The sequence below is a fragment of the Chionomys nivalis genome, chromosome 14 (assembly GCF_950005125.1).
Source record: "Chionomys nivalis chromosome 14, mChiNiv1.1, whole genome shotgun sequence".
Lineage (NCBI taxonomy): Eukaryota > Metazoa > Chordata > Mammalia > Rodentia > Cricetidae > Chionomys > Chionomys nivalis.
The window spans coordinates 24,929,004-24,954,930 of NC_080099.1; the positions used below are offsets into that span (position 1 = coordinate 24,929,004).

A 25,927-nucleotide genomic window follows, 5' to 3' on the forward strand; every position below is an offset into this window, starting at 1 on the left:
TATGTTATCACAAAATAAACAATACATGGAGGTGTGTTATGGCAGGCCACCAACTAGTTTCACACTGGTCCTTTTAAGTCTACCTTCACAAATAGGGCTAGTGCTGCTATCCCAGTTTAACAGAGAGGCAAGCAAAGATCCTACTTAAGATCTTATGTCCAGGACATGGTACGGCCTGAATCCAAACATTGTTGGAAAGGATCTTGGGGACATGCTGTAGGCTCGCCCCTCTGTTTATCGCAGAGGGCGGAAGTCGTCCCCGTCCCCCCCCCCCCCGCTCCCCTCCCCCCGAACGAAGAGACTTGTTTAAGGCTACAGGGCCTGGGGAGCCACACAGTTCTTGAGTCTGTCCGGGTTCATTTCTTCACAGCAGTCCTGGAGAGGCTGGGAGGAGCAGAGCACGCTTTGCGCTGAGGCTGGGGGCTCAGTCTTTCCGGGGCGGTCCCTAGCGGCTGTGCATTCCAGAGTCATCCGTGTGCGGCGCGCGTGGCTCTCAGAGCTCAGCACGCATCCCTGCCGCTCTTGCGCGCTCCCGGACTCAGAGCCGGAGCACGTTCCCGGCTAGCAGGGCTGAGGTTCCAGAGCTGGGGTAGCTTGAAGCTGCTCGGGACCCGGAAAAGCACCGGTAGCTGCTCTAAAGCCTAAACGCGGATCGGGATCAGATCGAGGGTGAGTGAGACCGAAAGATGTCTTTTGTTGTGGGGCTCCAGTTGAGCGGGGCTCTTCGGATTGGAGACTACCCTACGTAACCCTTACCCCTTGCCGTCTCCTGCCTTGCTACTTTGGAGTTTCTTTTTCCCATCCTTGTCCTTTACCTCCGCTGTCAGCCACTTAAGTTCCACCCACCTTCTGCCCATAGTCTTGGGCCTCTCAGCAGGCCGTGGTGAACCCCCACTCACTCGCAGATGGGCTTCTCTACGATTTCTCTACTTCTGCCTTTCCGTTCTCCCTCAGACTTCCTCGGCTCCTGCCCTCCGGGCTGGGTGTCCCAGCTCAGCTCCTGAGCCCCGGTGTGCCTGAAGCACAGCGCAGGGGTTGGGCATCCACAGAAACAACAGGTCATCAGAGTCCGGAATATCTGGGGCCGGCAGTTTGTCCTGAGGACTGCTGGCTTCTAACCTAGGTGCTGCCTCTAGTTACTTCATCATCGTCTCAATGAACTGTTCAGTCACAGTGGAATGGGGAAAATATCCTTTCAGACTAGAAATGAAAGCACGGTGAAAGTATCTTGGAGAGGGACCCTTCTTCCACTTCTCCAGGTTACCTATTGTTAGTTAGAACTTAGTTTCTGCCTTACTAGTTCCTTTGTACCTCTCAGCCCCTCTTCAGTTCTTTGTAGGGATAGCCCATCTGTCCTCGTTTCTGAGGCATGCCCAGGACCTGGCACAGGGTCTGTTAGATAGTAGGTGCTCCGGGTAGTTCACCGAGTGAAGGATGGAAGGTGTGAACCGTCAGAATCTGTGCAAATGTCAGGGAGTTTTCTGATAGAGCAGTCTGAATGGCTTTTATGCAGCCGTTTTTTTTTTTTTTTCCCCCTTTTTTTTTTCTTCCGTGACTAGCAGAATCCTGTGGCTGGCAGTTCTCTGGTCTGTGGGCAGACAGTGAATACCAAATTACTCAAAGCCCAGGGCTGTTATGGTAGAGCTGCTGTCATTCACCAATGAAAGATCACCAGAGCATCCGCTGTGATCTGCTGTGCCATTCAGGAGATAAATCGTCTGGGGGAGAACAAGGTCTCCCAGAGTGGAATGGGAAGAGCATTTCTGGGGAATAGGAGATCTCAGAGTTGCCATGACTGGGGCATTTCCCTCCTCTGTACCCAGTCTTCCTCATATTTAAAATAAGGAAGTAGAGTGGGACAGACGCCTATTTGTCTGTGGTAACCATAGCATGTGTTCCTTGGATTGTGTAAGACACTCACCACTGTCTGAATGCACACAAGAAGCCCAGCTGAGTTTTAGGCTCTTACAGACTTCTGTGGTGAGAACTGAAAAGCCACAAGTGTTTCTGCGTTGCAGCCACCCTGGGGTTGTGAGTCACCCTAGGGTGACAAGTCAAGCTAATCCGCAGTTCCTGAAGCTGACCCCTCAGAACCGTAGGCTCTGTTGTACAAAAAGTCTGGGGATTCCCCCTCCTTCCTGTGGTGTAGCTGAGAACTCCGTGAAAAGCTGTGGCAAGGTATCAGAGACACGAACTCTGTGTCTGGGTCAGTGCAAACTCTGTGGCTGGGTCAGTTGCTGGTCCCCAGTGGGTGACATGACAAGGTGGTGAGGGGCCAAGGCAACCTCAGCTGCTTTCCCAACTGTGCTCTGATCTCGTCTTAAAACATGCTTCTGTTTCTTCCGTATGGATTAAAACATACAAATGAACTGGATGTCTCCAAGGAAACAGGATCTTTGCTTTGCTTGGCCTTACACTGGTTTTACTTCTATCACATTATAAAGATAGACACCAGTAAACTCCCCATTCCCATGGTTTATAGGAGTGTGGTGGTTTGAAGAGAATGGCCGTGGTAGGCTCATATATTTGAATACTTAGTCACCAGGGAGTTGAACTGTTTGCAAAGGATTAGAAGGATTAAGAGGATTGGAGTAGGTGTGGCCTTGTTGGAGGAAGTAGTGTGTCACTGGGAGTGGGCTTTGAGGTTGCAAAAGACACCCCCCCTGCTGCCTGTGGATTAGAATGTAAAGCTCTCAGCATGCCTGCCTGTTTCCCACCATGGTGACTATGGACGAATCCTCTGAAACTGTAAGCCAGCCCCCAATGAAAAGCTTTCTTTCTTCCTTTCTTCCTTTCTTCCTTTCTTCCTTTCTTCCTTTCTTCCTTTCTTCCTTCCTTCCTTCCTTCCTTCCTTCCTTCCTTCCTTCCTTCCTTCCTTCCTTCCTTTCTTTCTTTCTTTCTTTCTTTCTTTCTTTCTTGTTTCTTCTTCTGATACCCCAGCCCCCCCCCTCCCATCCTGGCCACATATTCTGAATGATAATCCTACTTGTTGATTGGTGCTTTCTGTGATACAGGCACAATTCTGAGCGTTTACACAAACTGTTTCATCTAGTCTCTACTATAATCCTATTAGGGAAGGACTGCCATTTCTTCCACTTACTAAATGAGCGAACTGAGCTCTGGAGAAAATAACTCATCCATGGTCACACAGGAAGTCAGTGGCAGGACACAGTGCGATGCTGATACAGTGGCTTCAGTATATAGATTTCAAATTTCTCCAAACCCTGCAGAAACAGGGATCAAATCTTGTATAAGCTGCAGGATGACATGGGAGAGATTAAGTGAGAATTCATCAGCCATTATGCTTGTGGATCACCAGGGACCCCTAGATCTCTTAAAGTTCTTTTTAAAGGTAGAAGGTGAACCTTAAGAAGGACCAGGATGTTAAAGGCTAAATGCAGGGTAGCGAGGAGACAGGGAGGTGGGGGGGAACAGATGAGAATTAGAACTGCCTGCACATTAGATACTGGCAAGCCTGATTCAAACTGTATGCTTACAATTTTTGTTGTATATCAATATAGCTTCATTATCTATTGATTTGGATTCTGATTGCCTGTCTGGATATGACTTGCTGGTGACCCGTTATAAATGGACTAGCAGAGGGAGGAGGAGAAAGGAGAAAAGTAAACTCCATACTTCCTGAATTAGTTTGAATCAATAATGACAAGTGCCTGGTAGGTGTTGCTACTCGTGACACCTGCCCCAGGCAGACATTGCTAATCAGCATGTTGTACTTCTCCTTCTCAGGTCCCCAAAACCTTAACTCAGCGGTGGGACTTCCTTTTTGTCCTAGACTTCATTTAATTGCTCTGAGGTGCAGCTAGGGATGTTGGAAGTGACAAAACAAAAGCCCTCTCTGTCCGTCACCTTCGGAGATAGCCCGGGGCTTCTGAATGATTACCCTTTGTTCTTTAATTTTATTTTTAACATTTAAAAATTGCTGAAAGTTTTACATTGGGTTAAATAAAACTATTTTCATGCAAGTGTGCAAAGTGTGCATTCTCTCCCACACTCACTATCCTGTCCTCACCCCCCCCCCCGTTCCTTTGCTTCGCTTCTGCTTTCACAGCATCTGTGCACGTGTAATGTATAGAGTCTAGTATCCACACATGAAAGAAAACATGCAATTTTGTCTTTAAAATACTTAACTTTTTTATTTATATATGTATCTTTGTGCGCTTATATGTGGGTACCTTGGAACTGGAGTTATAGGTGGTTTTGAGCAGCCTGATGTGGGTGCTGGGAACTGAACTCAGGTCCTCTGCAAGAACAGATTAACAACAACAAAACCCCAACAGAGCCCAAATCCTCCAAACCCAATTTATCAGACTTCAATTTGGTAGCTTTGAGCAGTTTTATTCTGGGAGAGCTCCACAGATTAGCATCTGTCTGGATGGCATGAGAGTATGTATAATCAGACATCGTAGAGTTGCCGTTCTCGAGACTGGAGGGTAGAAATGTTTCCTTCTTTGAGTTGTTGGCAGAATTCATTCCCTTTGCTTGTGGGCTGTAAACAGAGGACCACCTTCTGCTCCTGGCAGGTGCTGTAGTCTTTGGCTATCAGCTGCCTTCCTCATTCAAATCAGCAATGAATCAATCCTTCCCACAGCCTTTTAACCTGGTAGTTCCCAACCTGTGGGTTGCGAACCCAGGATGACTGACCCTTTCACAGGGGTCATGGAAATAACAAATATTTACATTACAGTTCATAACAGTAGCAAAAATACAGTTATGAAGTAACAATGAAAATAATTTTATGGTTGGGGTCACCACAACATGAACTGTATTGAAGGGTCACAGCATTAGGGAGGCTGAGAACCACCCCTTCTCTAACCTTCCATTTGAGTTTTAGAGGTTCCTGTGGTGGGCTGGATCTATCTGGATAGTCCAGGGTGTTCTCCCTGTAGAAGCATCCTTAACATGAACCACATCTGAAAACTCTTTTCCCCGTGTTCTCTTGGTCCTACCCTGCGAGTCACTATTCCTTTCCAAGGGGACCAAGACATGGATATCTTTTGGGGCCATTTTTTTTCTGCAGGCCATACATGTGAAGCAATCTTTGGGGGAGTGGCTGGTTTACTATTATGGGGAGGCAGAGGCTTAGCACCTTCATTCTGTGCTCTGTGGCTGTACGAGAATCCCTGCATCTGTGGGAAGTCTCCTTTGTCAACTAGCACACAGTATTCAAGCCACTGGTGAGCAATGATGGATGGTACTCCCTTAAACAGGATGCTTTGGATTTGGCCTGTGTTTTCTCTTCTGCTGGCTTGCTGCTGCTTTCTGAAACTGTGTGACTGGCCAGTCAAACGCCGTCTACAGGCAGTCTCAAAGGGCTCTGGCTGCTTTTCTGATGTCTGAAATAAATAGCCGGTGTTTTTCCATTTTCTAGCCACAGAGGAGCAGAAACTCAAGCAATGAATAAGTCTGTATCCATTAGGAATTTTGGAAAAGTAAGATCAGTCAGGGTGAGATGAGAACAGAGTGCCCCTTCAGTATCTTGGGACATTAGAGAAAGGTTTCTGATTTGATTCATATCACATTTTTGATATCTTGTCAGCCATGTTCATTTCTTCTTTTGGCCCATTTATTTGGAATACATTTCCCTTGTGAAATGATTATGCCAGGCTGGCAAATGTTTGAGGCTGTTATACAATGGGAAGGGAGCTGCCATTTCCAAGACTTAATGGGTGGCTGGAATGTCCTCGTGCTGGACATGGCATCAGGAACTCCTCTTCTTTGACCAGCTTCCCTGTTCTTTTCTGAGAGCAGAGAAAGGCTCACATTGTGAGTACTCTCCAGCTGTACCTACCTACTGTTATAAATGGAATTAAACTGGAATTTATGCTCATCAGTCCAAGCATGTCAACAAGAGGAAATCCTAGAGGACTTGATTCTAAAAGATCAATCCTGTATTGGGTACAGGGTGAACTGGGAGAGAAAGGAGCCCCCTGTAATCCTTAAATTCACAGAGCCCAGAAAATGGTGAAATCAGAGGCTGAATTTTATTCTGGAGACAGTTCAACTTTGATGGTTATTGAGACTTCTACAGGAGTCAGGGTTATTTCTTGACCCCTCTGCTAATTCCACGGATTGAGGCCAAATGTGACATGCCCAGCATTCTCATTCTAGTCTCTCTCTGTCTTCCATTATTGGTACTGTGATATGCTGGGTCCTGTGGTAGACACTGAAGATGAGGTAATAGACAAAACACAGGGCTTCCATTCTCACAGGCTTTCATTTGAGGGGATCAAAGGAATTAGGCTATAGAAGCCCTAATTAAGATACCCTAGTAACACATAAACTAGGTTTAGTGGCACTCGCCTGCAATCCTAGCACAAAGGAGGTGGAGGCAGAAGGATGACCTTGAAAAAGGCCAGTGAGTTTAAGACCAGGCTATGTGAGACCCTGTCTCACAAAAACAACACAAGGCTTCTGGGATGGTTCATTGGTTAAATGAGCTTGTTGGGCATGCCTTGCAGTCTGAGTTCAGTGCCTGGAACCCGCATAAGGTGGAAGGAGAGAACAGAGTCCACCAAGTTTTTCTGTGATCACCATGTGAACACCAAGGCACAATATCCCATCATGTGTGTGCACACACGAAACTACCAGCCAACCAAACAGCCTCTCCAGAAGTTGTGTGAAGAAAATAAGACATGATGAGGTACAAGAATGGCCGGTGGGTGTATGTGGTATTTTAATAAAGTAAGCCTAGAAAAAAACTCCAGGGCATTTCCATAGAAACCAGTATTGAGCATTCTAAGAAGAGAGGAATGAGACCGCAAGTGGGTTAAGTTGGTGGGTCTCAGGCATTTGGTGCTTTAGGTTTAAGGCAGTGGTGGTAAACCTCCTGGTAGCTGGGTTGCTTTCTCCATTTTAGACACTGCATTCTTCCATTACAATCTCAACTTTGATAGAGGATAGAGCCTTAGAGGTCTTGTTAGAGGCATGATCTGTTGCCTCAGAATAAAGGGGAAAAAAATTTCCAATCAAGTGGACCTAAGAAACAAGCTGGTGTAGGTATCTTAATATCTAACAAAATAAACTTTAAACTAAAATCAATCAAAAGAGACAAAGAAGGACATTTCATATTAGTCACAGGAAGAATCCATAAAGAGGAAATCTTAATACTGATCATCTATGCCCCAAATACAAGGGTACCCTTATATGTAAAAGAAACATTTCTAAAGCTTAATACATTAAAGCCAACACACTAATAATGGGAAGCTTCAACACTCTACTCTCACCACTGGACAGGTCAGTCAGACAAAAAAATGAACAGAGAAGTAAGGGAACTAATAGATGTTATGACTCAAATGAACTTAACGGACATCTATAGACTATTCCATCCAAATAGAAAAGAATATACCTTCTTCTCAGCACCTCATGGAATCTTCTCAAAAACTGACCACATACTCGGTAACAAAACAAACCTCAGCAGATATAAAAAAAATTGAAATAACCCCATGTACCTTATCAGATCACTGTGGCTTAAAACTAGAATTCAACAGCAATACAAATCCAGAGAGTCCACAAATACATGGAAATTAAACAATGCTCAGCTGAATCATCAATGGGTCAAGGAAAAAATAAAGGGAGAAATTAAAGACTTCCTAAAATTCAATGAAAATGACCACACAACATACCCAAATTTATGGGATACAATAAAAGCTGTATTAAGAGGAAAGTTCATAGCAATAAATGCCTACATAAGGAAGCTGGAAAAATCCCACACTAGTAAATTAACAGAACATTTGAAAACTTTAGAACAAAAAGAAGCAAACTCACCCAAGAGAACTAGACGGCAGGAAATAATCAATTTGAGAGCTGAAATCAACAAAATAGAAACAAAGAAAACAACACAAGAATCAATGAGACAAAGAGTTGGTTCTTTGAGAAAATCAACAAAATAGACAAACCTTTATGCAAACTAACCGAAAGGCAGAGAGAGAATATCCAAATTAACAAAATCAGAAATGAAAAGGGACATAACAACAGACACGGAGGAAATCCAGAGAATCATTAGGTCATATTTCAAAAACCTGTACTCCACAAAATTGGAAAACTTAAAGGAAATGGTCAACTTTATGGATAAATATTACTTACCATAATTAAATCAAGACCAGATAAGCAAATTAAACAGACATATAACTGCTGAAGAAATAGAAACAGTCATCAAAAGTCTCCCAACTAAAAAAAGCCCAGGACCAGATCGTTTCAGCTCAGAATTCTACAAGATTTTCAAAGAAGAACTAATATCAATACTCCTCAAATTGTTCCACACAATAGAAACAGAAGGAACATTGCCAAACTCTTTTTATGAGGCTACAATTATCCTGATACCCAAACCACGTAAAGACATTACTAAGAAAGAGAATTACAGACCACTCTCACTCAAGAACATTGATGCAAAAGTACTAAATAAAATACTGGCAAATTGAATCCAAGAACAACTCATAGAAGAGAAAGTGGGAAGTACACCTGAACACATTGGTACAGGAGACCACTTCCTAAATATAACCCCAGTAGCACAGACTCTGAGAGAAACAATTAATAAATGGGACCTCCTGAAATGAGAAGGTTCTGTAAAGCAAAGGACAGGTCAACAAGACAAAATGACAGCCTACAGAATGGGACTAGATCTTCACTAACCCCACACCAGACAGAGGTCTGATCCCCAAAATATACAAAGAACTCAAGAAACTGGTCATCAAAAGAACAAATAATCCAATAAAAATATGGAGTACGGACCTAAACAGAGAAATTACATTGCTGGTGGGAATGCAAGGTGGTACAGCCCCTTTGGATGTCAGTGTGGTGATTTCTCAGAAAATTAGAAAACAATCTTCCCCAAGACCCAGCAATACCACTTTTGGGTGTATATCCAAAGGATGCTCAATCGTGCCACAAGGGCATGTACTCATCTATGTTCATAGCAGCATTGTTTGTCATAGCCAGAACCTGGAAACAACCTAAATGCCCTTTGATCAAAGAATGGATAAGGAAAATGTGGTACATTTACACAATGGAGTACTACACAGCAGAAAAAAATAACGACATCTTGAAATTTGCAGGCAAGTGGTTGGAGCTTGAAAACACCATTTTGAGGGAGGTAACCCAGACCCAGAAAGACAATTATCACATTTACTCACTCATAGGTGGTTTTTAAACATAAAGCAAAGAAAACCAGCCTACAAATCACAATCCCAGAGAACCTAGACAACAATGAGGACACTAAGAGAGACATACATGGATCTAATCTACATAGAAGTAGAAAAAGACAAGATCTCCTGAGTAAATTGGGAGCATGGGAACCTTGGGAGAGGGTTTAAGTGGAGGGGAGAGGCAGAGAGGGGGGCAGAGAAAAATGTAGAGCTCAATAAAAATCAATAAAAATTAATAAGAGGCACGATGCTGGCAAATCATTGTAGTGGTTTTCTGGTTCCCTGCCTTTATGGTTCCCTTTCTGTTTCGTTGTGTGTTTTTTCTTTTGAGACAGGGTCTCTCTATATAGCCTTTTCTGTCCTGGGACTCACTGTTATAGACCAGGTTAGCCACAGACTCACATAGATCCACCTGCGTCTGCCTTCCAAGTGCTGGGGTTTAAGGCATGTGCTACCATGCCTGGCCATGATTCACTTTCTGGAAGATATTTGGAGTCACACATCTTCAGACACCCACAGTGCCCATGACTCAGAACTGTCTCCTCTCTGCTCTATAGAAGCAGCCGCCCCACTATCTGCTCAGACTGCTGGCAGAGCTGGATAAGGGCCACACCTGCAGGATGCCACCTGCCTCTGTCTTTTCTCCTGCTGTGGGGCAATTAGGCTTGCCTGCTAGCAGGAAGTCATTTCTTTTATTGCCTCCTTCTTCAGTAGGTCCTTGTGGTAAAACCAGTTGGATGACCACTGGCAACCCTAACTCTTCCCTTCAGTTCTGGTGTTGAGGGTGAGCTGCTTCAGAGGTAGGTCAAAGCTTGGGACAGACCATGAAAGGCTATCAGAGTTATCAGTGTGGTTGCCTCCACTGGATTCAGATCAGTGTAGACCACCAATGCCTCCTAGTTGTTAGGGCTTCTGACCTCGTTTTAAAGAATGTCTCCCCTCCCCCCATGTTCATTTAATTGATTCAATTCTATGGCACTGTGCACTGCTCTACTAATGACACAGAGACTAATTAATTATGAAACCTTGGTCTTTAGCTTAGGTTTGTTCTCAACTAGTCTTATAACTCAAACCAACTTGTTTCCATAATCTCTATTAATCCAGGTTCTGCCATAATATTATTATTTTAAAAACCTTTATTTTATTCTGCATGTCCGACTTGCTCTGTGTCTCTCCGGTACTTACATCCTCCTGACTAATTGCTCCTGCCTAGCTTTTGGCCATTCAGCTCTTTATTAAACCGACCAGAAGGTGCCTTTTACACAGTGTGATCAAATATCCCACAACAAACTAAATATCCCACAACAAACTGCAGCGCTATTTTAGGCCCACTAGTTCATTTGACTCCCACAGGTGTTGTGCCTCGCCCCCTTCTGCAAGAGGAACTCATGCTGGGAGAGGCTAAGCCTTTGCTGAAGCTGCCAGGACTCCATGTGTCCCAGTACAGCCTGCAGCTCAGCACTTCGGGGCTTTGTGATCTGCTCTGCTCAGCCCACTTCTCTTCTTTCCTTTCTCTTGACTCCTTCCAACCCATATAAAAATCCCTTGCCTGTAGTCCTCCTTTTCTTAGGCTGAGTGGAAGGATGAGGGTCACTGCCTTTTTGAGCACCTGTTTGTTCTAGGAGTCTCTCCGTGGCTTCCCTATATCCTCGTGTGAAGATGACATGAAGTAGTGCATCCCAGGCACCATCACCTTGTTATAAGTGTGTGTGCGTGCGTGTGTGTGTGTGTGTGTGCACGCGCGCATGCACATTTGTGCGTTTGCTATGGTGTGTGCATGTGTGATCAGAGGACAACTTTGTCATTTCTTTTCTTTCACCTTTATGTGGGTTCCATGGATTGAACTCAGGTTACCAGGTTTGTGTGGCAAATGACTTTACCTGATGAGCCATCTTGCCACCCTCATCTTGTTTTGTTGAGACAGCATCTCTCGATGGCCTGGAACTTGCTCAATAGGTTAGGCTGACTGGGACCAGCACCAAGCATCTTCTTGCCAACATCTCCAAAGCAATGGGAGTACAAGCAAGTGCCACCATGCTTGGCTTTTTTTTCTGAGTACTGGGGATTGAACTGGGGTCTTCATGCTTATGAAGCAAGTACTTTACTTATTAACTATTTCTCAGCTTGCTTTCTTTCTTAGTTGCAGTACTAGAATTAATTTCAGGGTCTAATATGCTAAGCAGGTGCTTTATCACTGACCTACACCCCCAGTCGGATAATGAACTTTTTTTTTTTTTTTTTTGAGATTGGGTCTTACTGTGTTTTCCTGGCTGGCCCGAGACTCACAGAGATTCACCCACCTCTTCCATTTAACTGGGGGTTAAAGGTGTGTGTCAAATATGCCCAACTTGACAGCTTGCCTCCTTAAGGGCAAAACCTTTTATTTGTTGATATATCTAGCCGTACTCCCCTGTCTCTAGTGGTAGTCAGAGTGCCATCTCTATTTATCTAGTCAGATTGAATGACTATCGTCATCGTTGGACCAGAGAAGTAGGTCAGCTTATTAACTGTGTCAGTTGATTTAAAAAAATTTTGGTTTGAATAATCATCTGTCTTAGAAGGCTTTATATTGATAAAATAGTCAAGGCTGTATTGGTTGTAAAAGAGGTTTATTGGAATCACTGCCCTAGAGGTTTGAGAGCATGACACTGGCTTCTCATGAGGATTTCATGGTGGCACACAACTCATGGTATAGGAGAAACAGAGATGTATGTACCAAGAAGCTAATAAAGAAGCATGTGACATGACCTTGCTATGTAATAACCTGGTTTCATGGCAAGAACTCACTCTGTAACACTGACCTAATCACTCAAAGGTGGTCTCCCGTGACCTTATTTATTATATGCCCCCAGGCAGTACCACCTCTCAGTGCTGTTCCACTGAGAAACCTTGGGAGGCAGACTACATCTGAACCACAGCACCATTTGTTGTCTTTGTTAATAAAGTAGAATTTCTTTGCAAGTCTAGGATGCTAACAAACTTTAGCTGAAGGAGGGGAAGATGTTTGCTTAGGTTAATGTTCTTTACAGACAGGAATTTCCAATCATGATAAGAGTTATTATTTGTAGAGTTCTTACTTTGTGAGAGCAGTATTATGTGCTGTGTGTGATTATCTCAGATAATTCTCTTAATCCTGAGGCAGATACTTTCCCCCCATATTTGGTTTTGTTTTCAGCTAAGTAAATAGAAGCATGTGGAAGTTCAATTAGCATACTTAAGGTTGCTTAGCCAGAAGGTAGTGGGCCTGCATTTCAAACACAAGCTTCCTGGTCTTAGAGTCTGGGTTTTTAACATTCATCTGTAGTGCAAAAATAAAGAAAAGGGTCTTTCTATATTCGCTTTGGTTGTTAAAGTATTCCCTGCACTTGGAAGAGTTCCCATAGTTTCATCTAAATAGAAAATCTTGTGACTTTGTTCAGTTCAAATGTTTATTCAATATCTACTGAGTAGCGGGGATTTTATTTATTTTTTTGAGAATGTTTTGCTATGTAGCTTTGACTATCCTGGAACTGGAACTTGCTAAATAGACAAGACTGACTTGGACTTTTTATAATCTTCCTGCTTTTGCCACTGAGTGCTGAAATTACAAGCATGAACAACCAGGCAGGGCCCATTTAATTTCTTCAGCTATTATTTTGCCCTGTGTGAAATGGATGGTAGGGTATGTGTTTCATACGGTGTGGTTTCTAAGGTCTGTGCACATGTCTAGAACCCATTCATTTCATTTTAAGAGAACAATCTGGTGGATGTAGTATTACCATATTGGTTTTCTATTGATATATAACAGATTATTGCAAACTTGGTGTTGATAAGCAGCAAATTTATTATCTTAGCTTCAATAGGTTAGTAATCCAAGCTGTCTTTGGTGACCTTCTGCTGTAGAAATAGTGCCTTGCTTCAGAGAAATTCTGAACCTTCTTACAATCTTTCTACTCGCTCTGTGCTCTTCCTTGACCTTAGGAGTAGCGGTGGCACTGTAGATGTATCAGTGGAGGCTGGGGACACTGTGGTTACTTATTCTCTTCATTTTTACCAATTGTAGCTCTCTGTAAGAGTTTTCCCCCTTTTTTCCTTTCAAAAAGAGTTCGACTCATCTGTGAGTATAAGGATTAATATTTAGAATATAGTTAGAGATTTCATTGGTTAGGAAAATGGCAGAGTTGTTGATCAGGGGAATCCAGTAGACTCCCCAAACAATATAGGCTATGGCCATTGCCCTTGGTTGCCTCCCAGAACTTGAAAATAAGACCCTGTTACTAAATACACCACATGCTTTGGACACAGGACTTTGAGGAATTGATCTGGAACTGACCTGGAAGCCTTTTTCCTGAGGATTAGCTCTCATAGGATCTGAAGGTGCTATGCAAACTGCCAAGAGAGAAAAACAGTCAATAATTCTACCCAGCTATAAAGTTCATGAACCACAACAGTGACCAGCATGACACAATATCCCCAAGGGGAGGTATATGCTGGAGAGATGGCTCAGCAGTTAAGAGTTCTTGCTGTTCCTCTATCGGACCTGAGCTTTGTTCCCAACACTTCCATGGTAGCTTATAACTTCAATTCCAGGAGATCTGATGCCCTCTTCTGGTCTCTGTGTGCACCTGGCATGCACTTGGTACTCATACATACACATAAAATTAAATCTATCTATCTATCTATCTATCTATCTATCTATCTATCTATCTATCTATCTTTATGTATCTATGTATCTATCTATCTATCTTTATGTATGTATGTATGTATGTATGTATGTATGTATGTATGTATCTATCTATCTATCTATCTATCTATCTATCTATCTATCTATCTATCTCCCCAGTGGTGTAATAGTGGCACTTTTATCTTGGGGGTAACCAACAGTATCTAATTAGACTTAAGAATCATTCATTAGGAAAGAATTTGTGCCTTGTAACTTAGCCAACTATCCATGGCTGGAGAGGTCATAGGCCCTAGAGGAGAGCCTCCTCTTGGCGGTTGTCCTAAACCCTCTTTTTAAAGGGCTTCTTATTGACTGTATTAAGCTCACTGTGATAATTTTATTAGCCCCAAGTTCTCTAGAGCCTTACTTAAATGAAAATTAATAACCTTCAAGGTTTACCTATTTATTGTCTTCATTAACTTTATTTGCATCTGGGACTAAAGCCAAAGGGCTGAAATAGCAAGGACAGGATTGCATTCATCAGTGGTGCCGATGGAACCTTAGGTCACATTGCTGCGTCATTGGGACGCTCTTAGGAGATAGAATTTGTGGAGATCAATTTAGAATTCTCTTTGGGATGACTACCTTGTAGCAGCATCCTATTTATAGTTGTATATATTGTATTTTCTTGTTTTCTAATGCAATTATTCAGTTATTTTCCCTCTCCTTCCTGCCTTCCCCCTTTTCTTCTTCCCTTTTCCTTCCAATCCCCCTTCCCCACGTGTTTCTGTGCTAGGGATAGAACCTAGGCTCCTTGCAGGCCAACCACTCTACAGCTGAGCAGTGCCCTAGCCTTATTTTCCTTTTTGAAATAATATATTATGGAAAGCTAATAACTTAAGACATCTGTCCCATAGTTATTTAATATTTAAAAAATACCTTGGTTTTATCATTGATTGAGAGAGCTGTGTTATAACCTCCCACTCTATGAATTTGGCTATTTCTCCTTAAAATTCTGAGATTATGTACATAGAAATTAAAAATTATTTTATCTTTATGAATTTGCCATCCTGCTTTTTGCCTGGAAGTCTACTTTGTCTGATAATACATATGAACTTTGATTTTTCTGACACTGTTTGGGGAAGAGAAAAATGAAGTAGTGTCTGCCCCTCCCCCCCATATACTTAAATTTCCTTAATGGCTACTCCAAGGATGTCATTCTTGATTAAAGCCAAGTCTACTATTGTTTTTCTTTTTTTCTTTCCCAGACAGTGTCAGAAAATCAAAGTACATTACTTTGGTTTCTTTTGCTGTTCATTATTGCTGTTGAATATTTTATTTCTGTATTTTTGTCTGGAAATATCCTGCTTCACCATAAGTCATGGGAGTTATGTCTTTTCACCTGTTTAAACACCCACTATTTCTAAGTGTTGTTCTTATTTTTCTTTATTTTTGAATTTCAGCAGATTCTCTGTAACACACTTTATTTTACCTGTTTTCATAGGGTCTCAGGAGCTTTAGTTTCTAAACTGATGTCTTTCCTCAGCCTTGTTGTTTATTCCAGCCTTGTTTCTGCACATCCCCCCCCCTTCAGTTACCTGTGCTTTGTAGTCTTTGTATCTTATCACAGTGACCCGAGTGTGTCCTGAGTCACTTACTGGCTTGGTGTTTGTGGTCCATCCTTTGTTTTTTCTCTGCTCCATTTTAAGTAATTTTCCCTGATGATGAATCTTCAGTCACCTCTTTAACTGTGTGTGCTGCTGCCTTTTCGTTCCTAACAGTGTATTAGGTCCAGTATTCCGATATGGAAATCTAGTGTGTTCTTTCTCTTTCATATTCTCCGGCAAACTTACAATCTTGAATTTTTTTAAAAAACATAGTAATGAGCAGTGTTAGTGTATCTCATGGAGCCCAGGCTGGCCTGAACACACATCGGTAAAACCACTCTTGAACACTTGCCCCTCCTGCCTTGTCTCTCAAGTGCTGGGTTATAGGCGCGCCACCGCGCCTGACTTGGCCCTCTGTTTTCTCTTGTTTTGATAGTTTTGTGTGTGCTATACTGTCTCTTTTGCATTCCTGGTCATTTTGGTTTTATGCTGTACATTGTATGTTAATGACAACCTGAAACTCAGCATGTTTGATGCTCTTGCCTCCAAGAAGACACTTTTTCTTGGGCCAGGTACCTGGAGATGCTTGAAATCCAGATTTGCAGGAATTTGATTTTAGGGACTTGGCTAACTCACAGAGGCCATGGTGTACTGGGAGACCTGGTGTACTTCCAACGCATAAGTAGCACTGAGTGCTCTAGTTCCAATTCCAAGGCTGGTTCCCCCTGTCCATCTCGGCAGTCTTGGCTCCCTTACCCTCTTGCGTCTGCCAGAAGCACTGCTCAGTCTCCATTTTCCATGAGGAAATTGCCCCTAATTGCCAAGCTCGCCCTCTTTGCTTTCTGTCCTCTCCCAGATGGTCTCCTTATAACGCTTCATTATTTGTTTGTTTTTAACACCTTTGAGCTGATGCTCCCCTGCCTTTCTAATTGTGTCTAGAAAAAGGATTGGTTCATTGTTTGCTCTACCATCATCAGAACTGGAACTCTGGATAGTTTTAGGTTGCACGTATCTTCACTCTCTACATCTGAAAAGACCTTTGGTCAGAAACAGTAAGAATCTGCCCTGCACTGGGAAGAGAGCGGTGGGACTGATGTGGGCCAGCTTGTAAGCCTGGCAGTGCTGGCTTATACCACTGGGCCATGCCAGCTTGTGTGCTAGGCTGTGTGGATTCTGAAAGGAGCTTTAGTGCAATGGTGACTACAGGAGTGGGGACCAATGTGGATTCTGCTGTCTTCTAAGTGTGTTGATCCTAATTGCACATTTTGGAACTACAGAAATAATCCAAGGATGAGTGTGGGGACCCACTGGACCTACTGTGAGTCGGATATCAGCCAGAACTCCATTAATCACCTGACCTCCATAAGCCAAGCCCTAACTTTAAAAGGAAGGCCACATGCTTCTTGGGGTGTCCTGGAATCAGTGTTAATTCTGAAACAGTATGCAGCAGACCCCGGAAAGTCTGTTTCCTTTCCCCCTGTGTACAGTTATCCTTGTAAAAGGCTGTAGGTCCCTCTGTAGAAGGACTGGAGAAAGGCTAGCTGTAAAACTTCTAGGTATTTTAGCAAAATCCTTCATACTTCAGAGCTTCGAGACCCCTCCTGGTTAACTTCTGCTTTCCATAGCAGGAAACAGATACATCCTGTACAGGATTGTTGGGGAGCTTTTGTGAATATATGGGGTCAGGTTAGATAAAACTCAATATTTGCATTCACTAAGCAAATACAAACACTATATAAACTTGCTATAGTATTTTTTTTTAAACAAATACAGTTTGTCACATAAGTATAAGGTTTATGATTATATGTTTGTGAAGTCTGAAGGGAAACCTCACCTCTCCATGCTTCTTGGGGGTGAAAGAATCACAAAGAGTAATTAAGTTATTTCAAAGGCAGCATTTAAAAATAAATTTTATTTTTTGTGTTTTATCCGTACATATGTCTGTGTACCACATTAGTACTTGGTGCCTGTGGAGGCCAGAAGAGGGCATCAGATCCCCTAGAACTGGAGTTACAGATGATTGTTAGATGCCATGCTGGGTGCTAGGAATTGAACCTGAGTCCTCCGCAGGAACAGCCAAAGCCGTTTTTTTAAAAAAATGTTTTTATCTTGTCCATTTTAAACTAAAGGAAAAAAGCCATTTGACAGTCAACATCTGAGAAATTTTAACTTATGAAAATTAGGTCACTTAAATATGTTATGTGATATTAGTTGAGCACATTGATCCTGTCATTTGTCAAAGAACTTGGCTGCTTAAGAAAATAGTTCTGCTGGGCTCTTGTAGACCAGGCTGATCTTGAACTCACAGAGATCCACCTATCTCTGCCTCCCGAGTGCTGGGATTAAAGGTGTGCGCCATTATCGCCTGGCTAAGAAAATGTTTTTTTCATACAATATACTTTGACCACTATTTCCCTTCTTTCATCTCCTCCCAGATCCAAATCCTCTCCACCTCCCACCCATCCAGCTCCATGCCTTCTTTCTCTTTGTACAAAATAAACAAGAGAAACTACATTAAAAAAAAAAAAAGCTGGAAGTTACTCTTGTTAATGAACACAAAATCCAGTAGTTATTTTGACATTATTGACTTTCAGTAAATTGGCTAAATCAATTCAGTCCTCCTACCGTCCCCCACCTAGGAGCTGCAGGCCTGGGGAGGAATTGTGCCATTTCCTCCTCCTTCCGCTCCCCGCTCCTTCTCTCTGTCTGTCAGTTTGTGTAGTGTGTCTGTGTGATGGTGTATGTATTGCATGCATGTGATGTGCACACACGTGCGTGTGAGGCTGGAGGAGGATGCTGAATCATCTGCTCTGTTCCTCGGCACCTTATTCCCTGAGACAGGATCATTAATTGATTTAGAGCTAGGACGGCAGCCGGCAAGTTCCAGCAAGTCCCCTCTGTCTGCTCCCTACAGCACTGCAATTGTAGCTGTGTGCATTGCCTTGCTTGGCTTTTTATTCTTAAATATAACCTGTTGAGTTCATATAATGCTAATGTTACCTGCACGTGTGTTTTCAGAGCTGACTTTTTGGTGTTCTCTTCCCTTCCCGACTTTCCTCAGTTGCCTGTAGTCCTCTGTGTAGTGTTAAGGCCCTGTGGGCCTTCCCTGTCCAATTTGGCATATCCATTGATTGGTGTCATCCTTGTTCAGCTCACCCTTGGGCTGGTATGTTGGTTAGACTCAATGAATATAGCGTCTGATGTTACTAGGAGGCACAATCTCAGAGCAAACTCTCTGATCCCCTGGTTCTTAGTTTTCCTGCCCCCTTCCACATATTGAACCTTGGATGTGGGAATGTGTTGTAGATGTCTTCATAAATCTTAGATCCATTTCTTTGTTCTACATGTTCCTCCCACAGTGCATTTAATTTTAACTACTTATACATTGGCAAAAGATGGTAAATGGGGAATTCCCTTTAAATATTCTCTTAGAGGACACAGTTTACTTTATTGCACATGCACCCAAATCAGTTCAGGCTGGATCACCCCTCCTGCTTTCTTACACAGATGTATTGAGAATACGTTTGACTGCATATTGTCCAAGGGGGAAACGTATCCCATTGTCCAGTGTGTGTATAGCTCGATGCAGGTAGGAGTCCTAGGCTGAAAACAGGTTGTCAGGTGCATTTTTGCAGAAGGGTGTACATAGTAAGTGCAGGCAAGGGTCTCAGGCTACCAAATATGTAATTAGAAGAGTACTGTGTGCAGTCAGCTCTAGTCTCTGTGCTTGTCCATTTCACCCCCTTCTGAGTTTCTGAGACAGGCTTTCGTGTTTCCTAGGCTGACTTTGAACTTCTAATCCTCCAGCCTCTGTCTCCAGTGCAGGCATTGTAGTTGTGTGCCACTGTGCCTGGCTGGTAATACAGCTCTGGAATGCATGTTGAAGTTTATTGTTCAATCATGAGGTAATCAAGTGTGCTAGTTCAAAATGACAGAGGTTCAGACTGACTGCTGTTTACTGCCTGTAGTCATAGAAACTTCATATTTTTATCAGTGGTAGGATTAAAATTATGACGTAAATGGTTGGGCCCAAATTTCAACATGAACAATTAATCAGAAATTACAAGCAGTTTGTCTGTGAAGTCAGTGATAAGGAGGTTGATTTATTACTATTCATTAGATGTGCCAAGATACACGTTTTTATGTAGTGATAAGGGACCGATGCACCCGGATGTTAAAATGAGGCCAAACAGAAGCCAGCCGCAGAGGCTGAGGGCCCTGCTTTTCTTCAAGTTTTTAAACCATGAAATCAAAGATGCTGAACATGATTTGTTTAGTTCCTATTCAGGGGACAAATTTTTCCTTTCATTGTATTTGGAGCTTGTTACCTGGGAAGAAACAGCCTGCTGAAGGACAGAGAAGAGTGAAGTGTAGACAGAGCTGACCCTGAGGCTCAGGCTCAGGGAGAACAAGGCAGAGTTTTTATTAGAAGGAGAAAAACCTTTAATTTTAGAACATGTAAATTTTGCGTTTTGTTTTAGTATCGCTTTTTTTGTTTATTTAATTTTTTGTTTTTTTTTTTTGAGAGGTGTTTTTTTTTTTTTCTGTGTAGCCCTGGCTGTCCTGGAACTTGTAGACCAGGCTGGCCTCGAACTCACAGAGATCTGTCTGCCTCTGCCTTCCGAGTGCTGGAGTTACAGTCCTGTGCCAGTACTGCTTGGCTAGAATCCCTTTTAATTTATATTGTGTTTATGTGCTTAGGGTCTCAAGGATATTTATTCAACCCTTCAGAGTGGACAGAAACTCAAATTGCTCATCCTTCTCCGTCTTCTATTGAAGCGTTTTCTCTGTTCTGTTTCCACCCTTCAGTTTTCTTTTTGTTTGTTTTGAGACAGTGTTTCATGTAACCCAGGCTTCTAATTCACTTGCCCTGTAAGACAAGGGACTTCTGACTCTCCTGTCTCCCCTCCGAGGAGCTGAGACTGCAGGCATCTCCTCGGTACCCAGTTTATGCTGGGGTCTAACAGGGCTTTGCTCTCACAAGGCAGGGACTCCAGCAGAGCCACATCTCCCACCCACACTCTGAGTTTTAAAAATACTTTCATTTGTGCTGGGGAGAAGGTTCATTGGCTAAAGTGCTTGCCACAGAAGTGTGAGGATCTGAGTTCAGATCCCTAGCGCCTAGGCAAAATTGTTGGGTGTGGCATTACATGTGTGTAATCCCAGAGCCAAGAGGTGGAGCCAGGAGGATCTGGGAGCCTATTGGCCAGACTGTCTAGTCAAAATTGTGAGCTCCAATTTTAGTGAGAGACCTTGTTGTAAAAAATGAGATGGAGACGGATAGAAGAAGATGTATGACCTGGACCTCTTGCCTCACCACTGCCTCCCCCACATACATGTGTGCACTTGTACTCGAATGTGCACAAATCCCATAACCCATTCATTTGCACCAGAACAATGCTGGTATAGTCTTGGATGCGGGTTATAACAAGTGTATATTTACACATCTTGCTTGCTTAGTTTTGTAGGAGCAGGGATATGATGAGAATATGTGTTTAACTGAGGGTATAATACCAGGCATGGTTTCTCCGCTGTGGAGTGGGATTCAGTGCTTACTTCAGAAGGGTAGGAGCGAAAGCGCTGAAGGCCTCCTACTTCACACGTTCTGTGAAACAGGACTCACTCAAGCTTTCATGTCCATGATTTCTTAGTGTGGATGAGCCCCAAAGCCTGTTTTACTGTAAATGACAAGTTTTGCTTATGAAAGATCTGTCAGGGAAGTTGTGTTCCCAGCATCTGAAGTTCCAGAGACTGTTTGATGTTAATGGACTTCCTGGAAGACTTTTGTGGGGTTCCTCAGGCCTGAGGCAGGCTAGCTGTTGATGCAATCAGGAGACCACAGAGCGATTTCTCCCGCCCCCTTGCGTCCTGAACAGTTTGTGTCTGCTGTGAGTCAAGCTTCAAGCTTCTGTGTCTTTGACTTTGGAGAAAGTGACAACATCTCTAGGGCTGAGTCAAGCAGCCTGTGCCTCTCCCTTCTCTGCAGGCCCTGGCCTGACCGTCCTGGTGCTGGGCCCCCTGCCAGAGGTCTGAGCAGCCTGGCTGCAGGGCACACAAGCACCGATTCTCAAATCTTAGTGCTAGAAAAGGTCTAAGACTCCTGAGACTGTTGAGTCCAGGGCCTCCCAAACCTGGCTGTGTATTCACATCACCTGGGGAACAGGACAAGCTGTCTCCATCGTTCTTGAATCTTTCCGTAATCAAGATTGAGGCTCAGGAAGCAGTGTTCTTGTTGTTGTTTTATCCGAAGGTGATTCTTACTTCCTATAGTGTATAAAATTTGATGACTCTTGATCTTCTCAAATCTTAATTTTATTTAAAAATTATAGATGTAGTTATTCTTTTCAATACAGAAACCATAAAGAACTTCCCCGCCAATTCTATTTTCCCCTCTACTCAGTCAAAATAAAGAGATTATAATAATGCTCATGTTTAGAAAATTCAAGTGGCCTAATAGCACAAAAAATGAAAAGCAAAAGCATCTTGAATTGTTGGTGAACTCTACAGGAAGGTGACTACTATTAACCCTTTCTTTGGATGGATTACTCTTGCAGATATTTTCCACGGTTGTGCCATTACTATCCTATCTACTCTATCCACAAAATCTGAACTGAAGGAATCACCCTATACACACTATCTTGTACTTCATTTGTCCTTTTTTCCCCACTTAAATTACTTTGGGGGGGGGTGCTGAGGATGTAGCTCAGCAGGTCAAGTGTTTGCCCAGCAAGTCTGAAACCCTGGGTTTGTTCTCTAGCACGGCATGAATTGAGCATCGTGCACACCTGTGAGCCCAGCACTTGGGAGGTGGAGGCAAGAAGATCAGAAGTTCATGGTCATCTTTGGCTACATAGTAGGTTCAAGGCCAGCCTAGGTCATGGAGAGACCTTCTCATTTAAAAAAAATATTGGCAACAGGTTGGGGTGGGTGGAGCTGGATAGATGACTTAGCAGTTAAGAGCACTTGTTGCTCTTATAGAGGACCTGGGTTTGATTTCCCCAGCATCCACGTGGTGGCTCACAACTGCCTGTAACTCCAGTTCAGGGGATCCTGCTCTGTCTTCTGACCTCCATGGGCACTGCACACAGGTGGTACACAGACATACATGCAACCAGAACACTCATACATATAAAATTAAAAATCTTAAAAAAATATTTTGGAGTTCACCAATGTCAGATTATTACACCCCTCCTTCCTTATCTCTTTCTTTCTCCCTCTTTTCCAACCCCTCTCTCAAATAATTTCTCTATGTTGCTTAGGCTGGCTTCACACTTGGGTTCCTCTTGTGTCTCTCTCCAAAACACTGAGTTACAGGCCTGTGCTTACATGCCCAGCTGTCAAGGGCTCCACTTCAAAACACCACCGTTGAATTAACTTCTTCCTGAAATAGAGATTAGATTAAACAGGGATGCATGGAGGACACACCCAATCTATATCTAAACCACAGCATATGGATATTTCTCGTTTATCTTATTATTAGTGAACAGTTTAATTGTATCCATCGCTACAGCAGAGAATGCAGAAATGTGCTTGTATGTATATGTTGGGTACTCTACTGGTCCTGGGCGTGATGGCTACTAACTTAGAGTGCTAACAGAGGCACTGAATCAAAGGCATTAGGAAAGAAAAGCTGGTGGTTAGGGAAAGGAAATAAGAATGGAATTGGGAATTTTACTGGAACCTAGGGTCATAGATGCTAGATTAGATGGACTATAGGAGTTGTGCCAGCCTCATGTTGCCTGAACACAGAATGTACTACATTGTAGGTCTTGAGCTGTGCAGTGAGGTGACCTGGGGAGTCATAGTCAACTCACTGGAGGAAAAACAGGGGTGCTGTAGGTTCCTTAATATATTTCTGTGCACATGCTAGACTTTATTTTGCTTTATTAAGATATATAATCATACATAATAATAGGTTTAATTATTGCATTCTCATATATATGTATAATCTGTTTTGATCACATTTCTTATTCTCTTGTTTCCCTCTTGCTTCCTTTTATCCTCTTCCTAACTAACCCCTACTTTCTACATTCATGTCTTTAAGAAAAAATAAAAAAATGCTTACTTTGTGTGTGTGTGTGCACTTGAAGACACCATTTATGTGGAGGTCAGAGGACAACTTAGGTGACTCATTTCTCACCTTCCACTGTGTGAATCCCAAGGACTGAACTCAGATGGTCAGGGGTGAGGGGAAGTTCCTTTGCCTGCTGAGCCACCCCACCACACCCCTCTATTTTCAGAGACCCATTGAACTTCATTGCAGCTGTTTTGGGGACATGGGCGGAACTTAAAGGCCACACCACTGAAGAAGGTGTTTTATCTGCAGCCATTGGCTGCCCAGTGATTCTCTGGGAAGGGGGAGACTCCATGAACTCCCACTCATCCATGGCAGGATGTTGATGGGCCCAGTGTTGTGCTTATAATGACATTAAGATTGCGAGGGCCACCAGGCGGTGGTGGTGCACGCCTTTAATCCCAGAGGCCGGCGGATCTCTGTGAGTTCGAGGCCAACCTGGTCTAGAAGAGCTAGTTCCAGGACAGGAACCAAAAAAAAAAAAAAAAAAAAAAAAAAAAAAAAGCTACGGAGAAAACCTGTCTCGAAAATCAAAAAAAAAAAAAAAAAAATAATAATAATAATAAAAAAGAGTGAGAGGGTCATGCTATATCCAGAAGGCAGCATTCCACTGCCGTCTTCGGCGTCCTCTGGCTCTCATGTTTTTTCTGCCACTTCTTCTGAAGTGTTTTCTGAGCCTTTGTAGGAGGGTGACATAAATGTTTTACTTATTTTTCTATGTTTTTATTTATATTGAGTGATGTTCAATAGTCATTCTCAACACTTTGACCAGTTATGAGTCTCTGCAGCTAGTGCTGTCCACTGTAAAAATAAGTTCCTCTGAGAGCAGCAGTAATTTATGGGTATAAGTATAATTATTTAGAAGGCAGTTTCATGGACACATCATGTTAATTTAACACAACAGCAGTAGCTTCCCCACCAAGGCCCATGAACTCCCCATCCCCATGAGCTTTGGATGGAATTTATCATATCAGATGTGAATTCCCTACTGTGGAGTGGTCTTTAAGTCCAATCAGAAACTATTTGGTTATTCCTATGCCATATTTGCACTACTGCACTAATGGGCACATCTTGCTTGACTGTGTGGTAGTGTTGCTTGCACTCAGGATCTTTGGCTCAGTAAGACTGTCAATGACAGTTCTTCCCCAGCATGGAGCTTTCAGCACTATGAAGGCTAGACAGAGGGAAGAAGCTTCATCCCAGTTCTGCATTGAGTTCTGTCTGTCCCATCCGGATCAGGGGCATCTTTAACAGTGAAGTCTTAATAACTATGTCTGATGGATGGGCAACCAAGAGCAGGCACACTTTGCTTGAATGTTTTGGGAGTGTTGAGGGCCTTCGTGACTAACAACTTGTAGGGAGGTAGCCCACTCTCTGTCACTGAGATTTCATTTAATAATTTGGCTTTGAGAATAGTTTTACCCTCCCATGAAGGGTACCTCTACTCAAATGCTTAAAAATATTTTAAAATCAACTTTCCCTTTGGCCCTTTCACGCATCTTTAATTTGACCTTTAATTGTAGTCCCCTACTCCACCTCATCCCGGCTCCCTCCTTGCCTAAACATTTTACTCCGGTATTCCTATCACATGTCTTCTCTAACCCTCACCCCTTAAAGCCTCTTTCCTCCTTCCCACAGGTTATTTTGTAGTTTTCTGGTGTCCACACAAATGCAAATGTATAAAAATTGGAAGCTAGGATCTTCATATTAAGAGAATGCATATTTTTCTGGTTTCATACATATCCCTGCAAATATCATAGCTTTGTTTTTCTTTATCACCGAGTACAATTCTATTGTGTTTGTGTACTATGTAATTATTATCCATTCATCAGCTGATGGGCATTTAGGCTGGTTCCATTTCCTTGCTGTTATGAGTAGCATAGCAACAAACATGGATGATATATGCAAGAATCTCTGTGGTTGAGTATAAAATACTTTGAATATACCCAGGAGTGGTATAGCTGGGTCATATGATTCTTTGTTTGTTTTGGGGACAGACTCTCTCTGTGTATCCCTGACTGGCCTGGGATTCATTTCTATCTATCTATCTGAAGCCTCTAGACCGACTTTCATGGCAGCCACACTTCCCACCAATAGGACTTTCTTTCCCATACATCCTTGTCCTCTCAGCATTTCTCTCTCTCTCTCTCTCTCTCTCTCTCTCTCTCTCTCTCTCTCTCTCTCTCTCTCTCTCTCTCATTGTAGCCAATCTAACTAGGGTGAGATGGAATCTCAAAGTAGATGTAATTTGTATTTCCCTGATGCCTATGGATATTTTCTACTTAGAAAATATTTATTGGTCATTTGTATTTCTCCTTTAAGAACTCTGCTTGGTTCCACAGGACGTTTTTGACTGATATATGTTTTCTTGTTGTTTACTTTTTCTTCTGAGTTCCTTGTGTATTCTAGTATTAATCTTTGCCAAATTTATAGCTGGCAAGGA

At 42.8% G+C, this 25,927-nt stretch overlaps 1 protein-coding gene across 1 annotated transcript in view; it reads left to right on the forward strand.

Annotated features, from left to right (window-relative positions):
* The first annotated feature begins 297 nt into the window (after window positions 1–297).
* Smim3 (small integral membrane protein 3) overlaps window positions 298–25,927 on the forward strand; it is a 29,488-nt gene continuing 3,858 nt past the window's right edge. The window contains exon 1 of the mRNA XM_057788960.1: window positions 298–669. The gene's annotated coding sequence lies outside the window, so the exon portion shown is untranslated. The remainder of the gene's footprint in view (window positions 670–25,927) is intronic.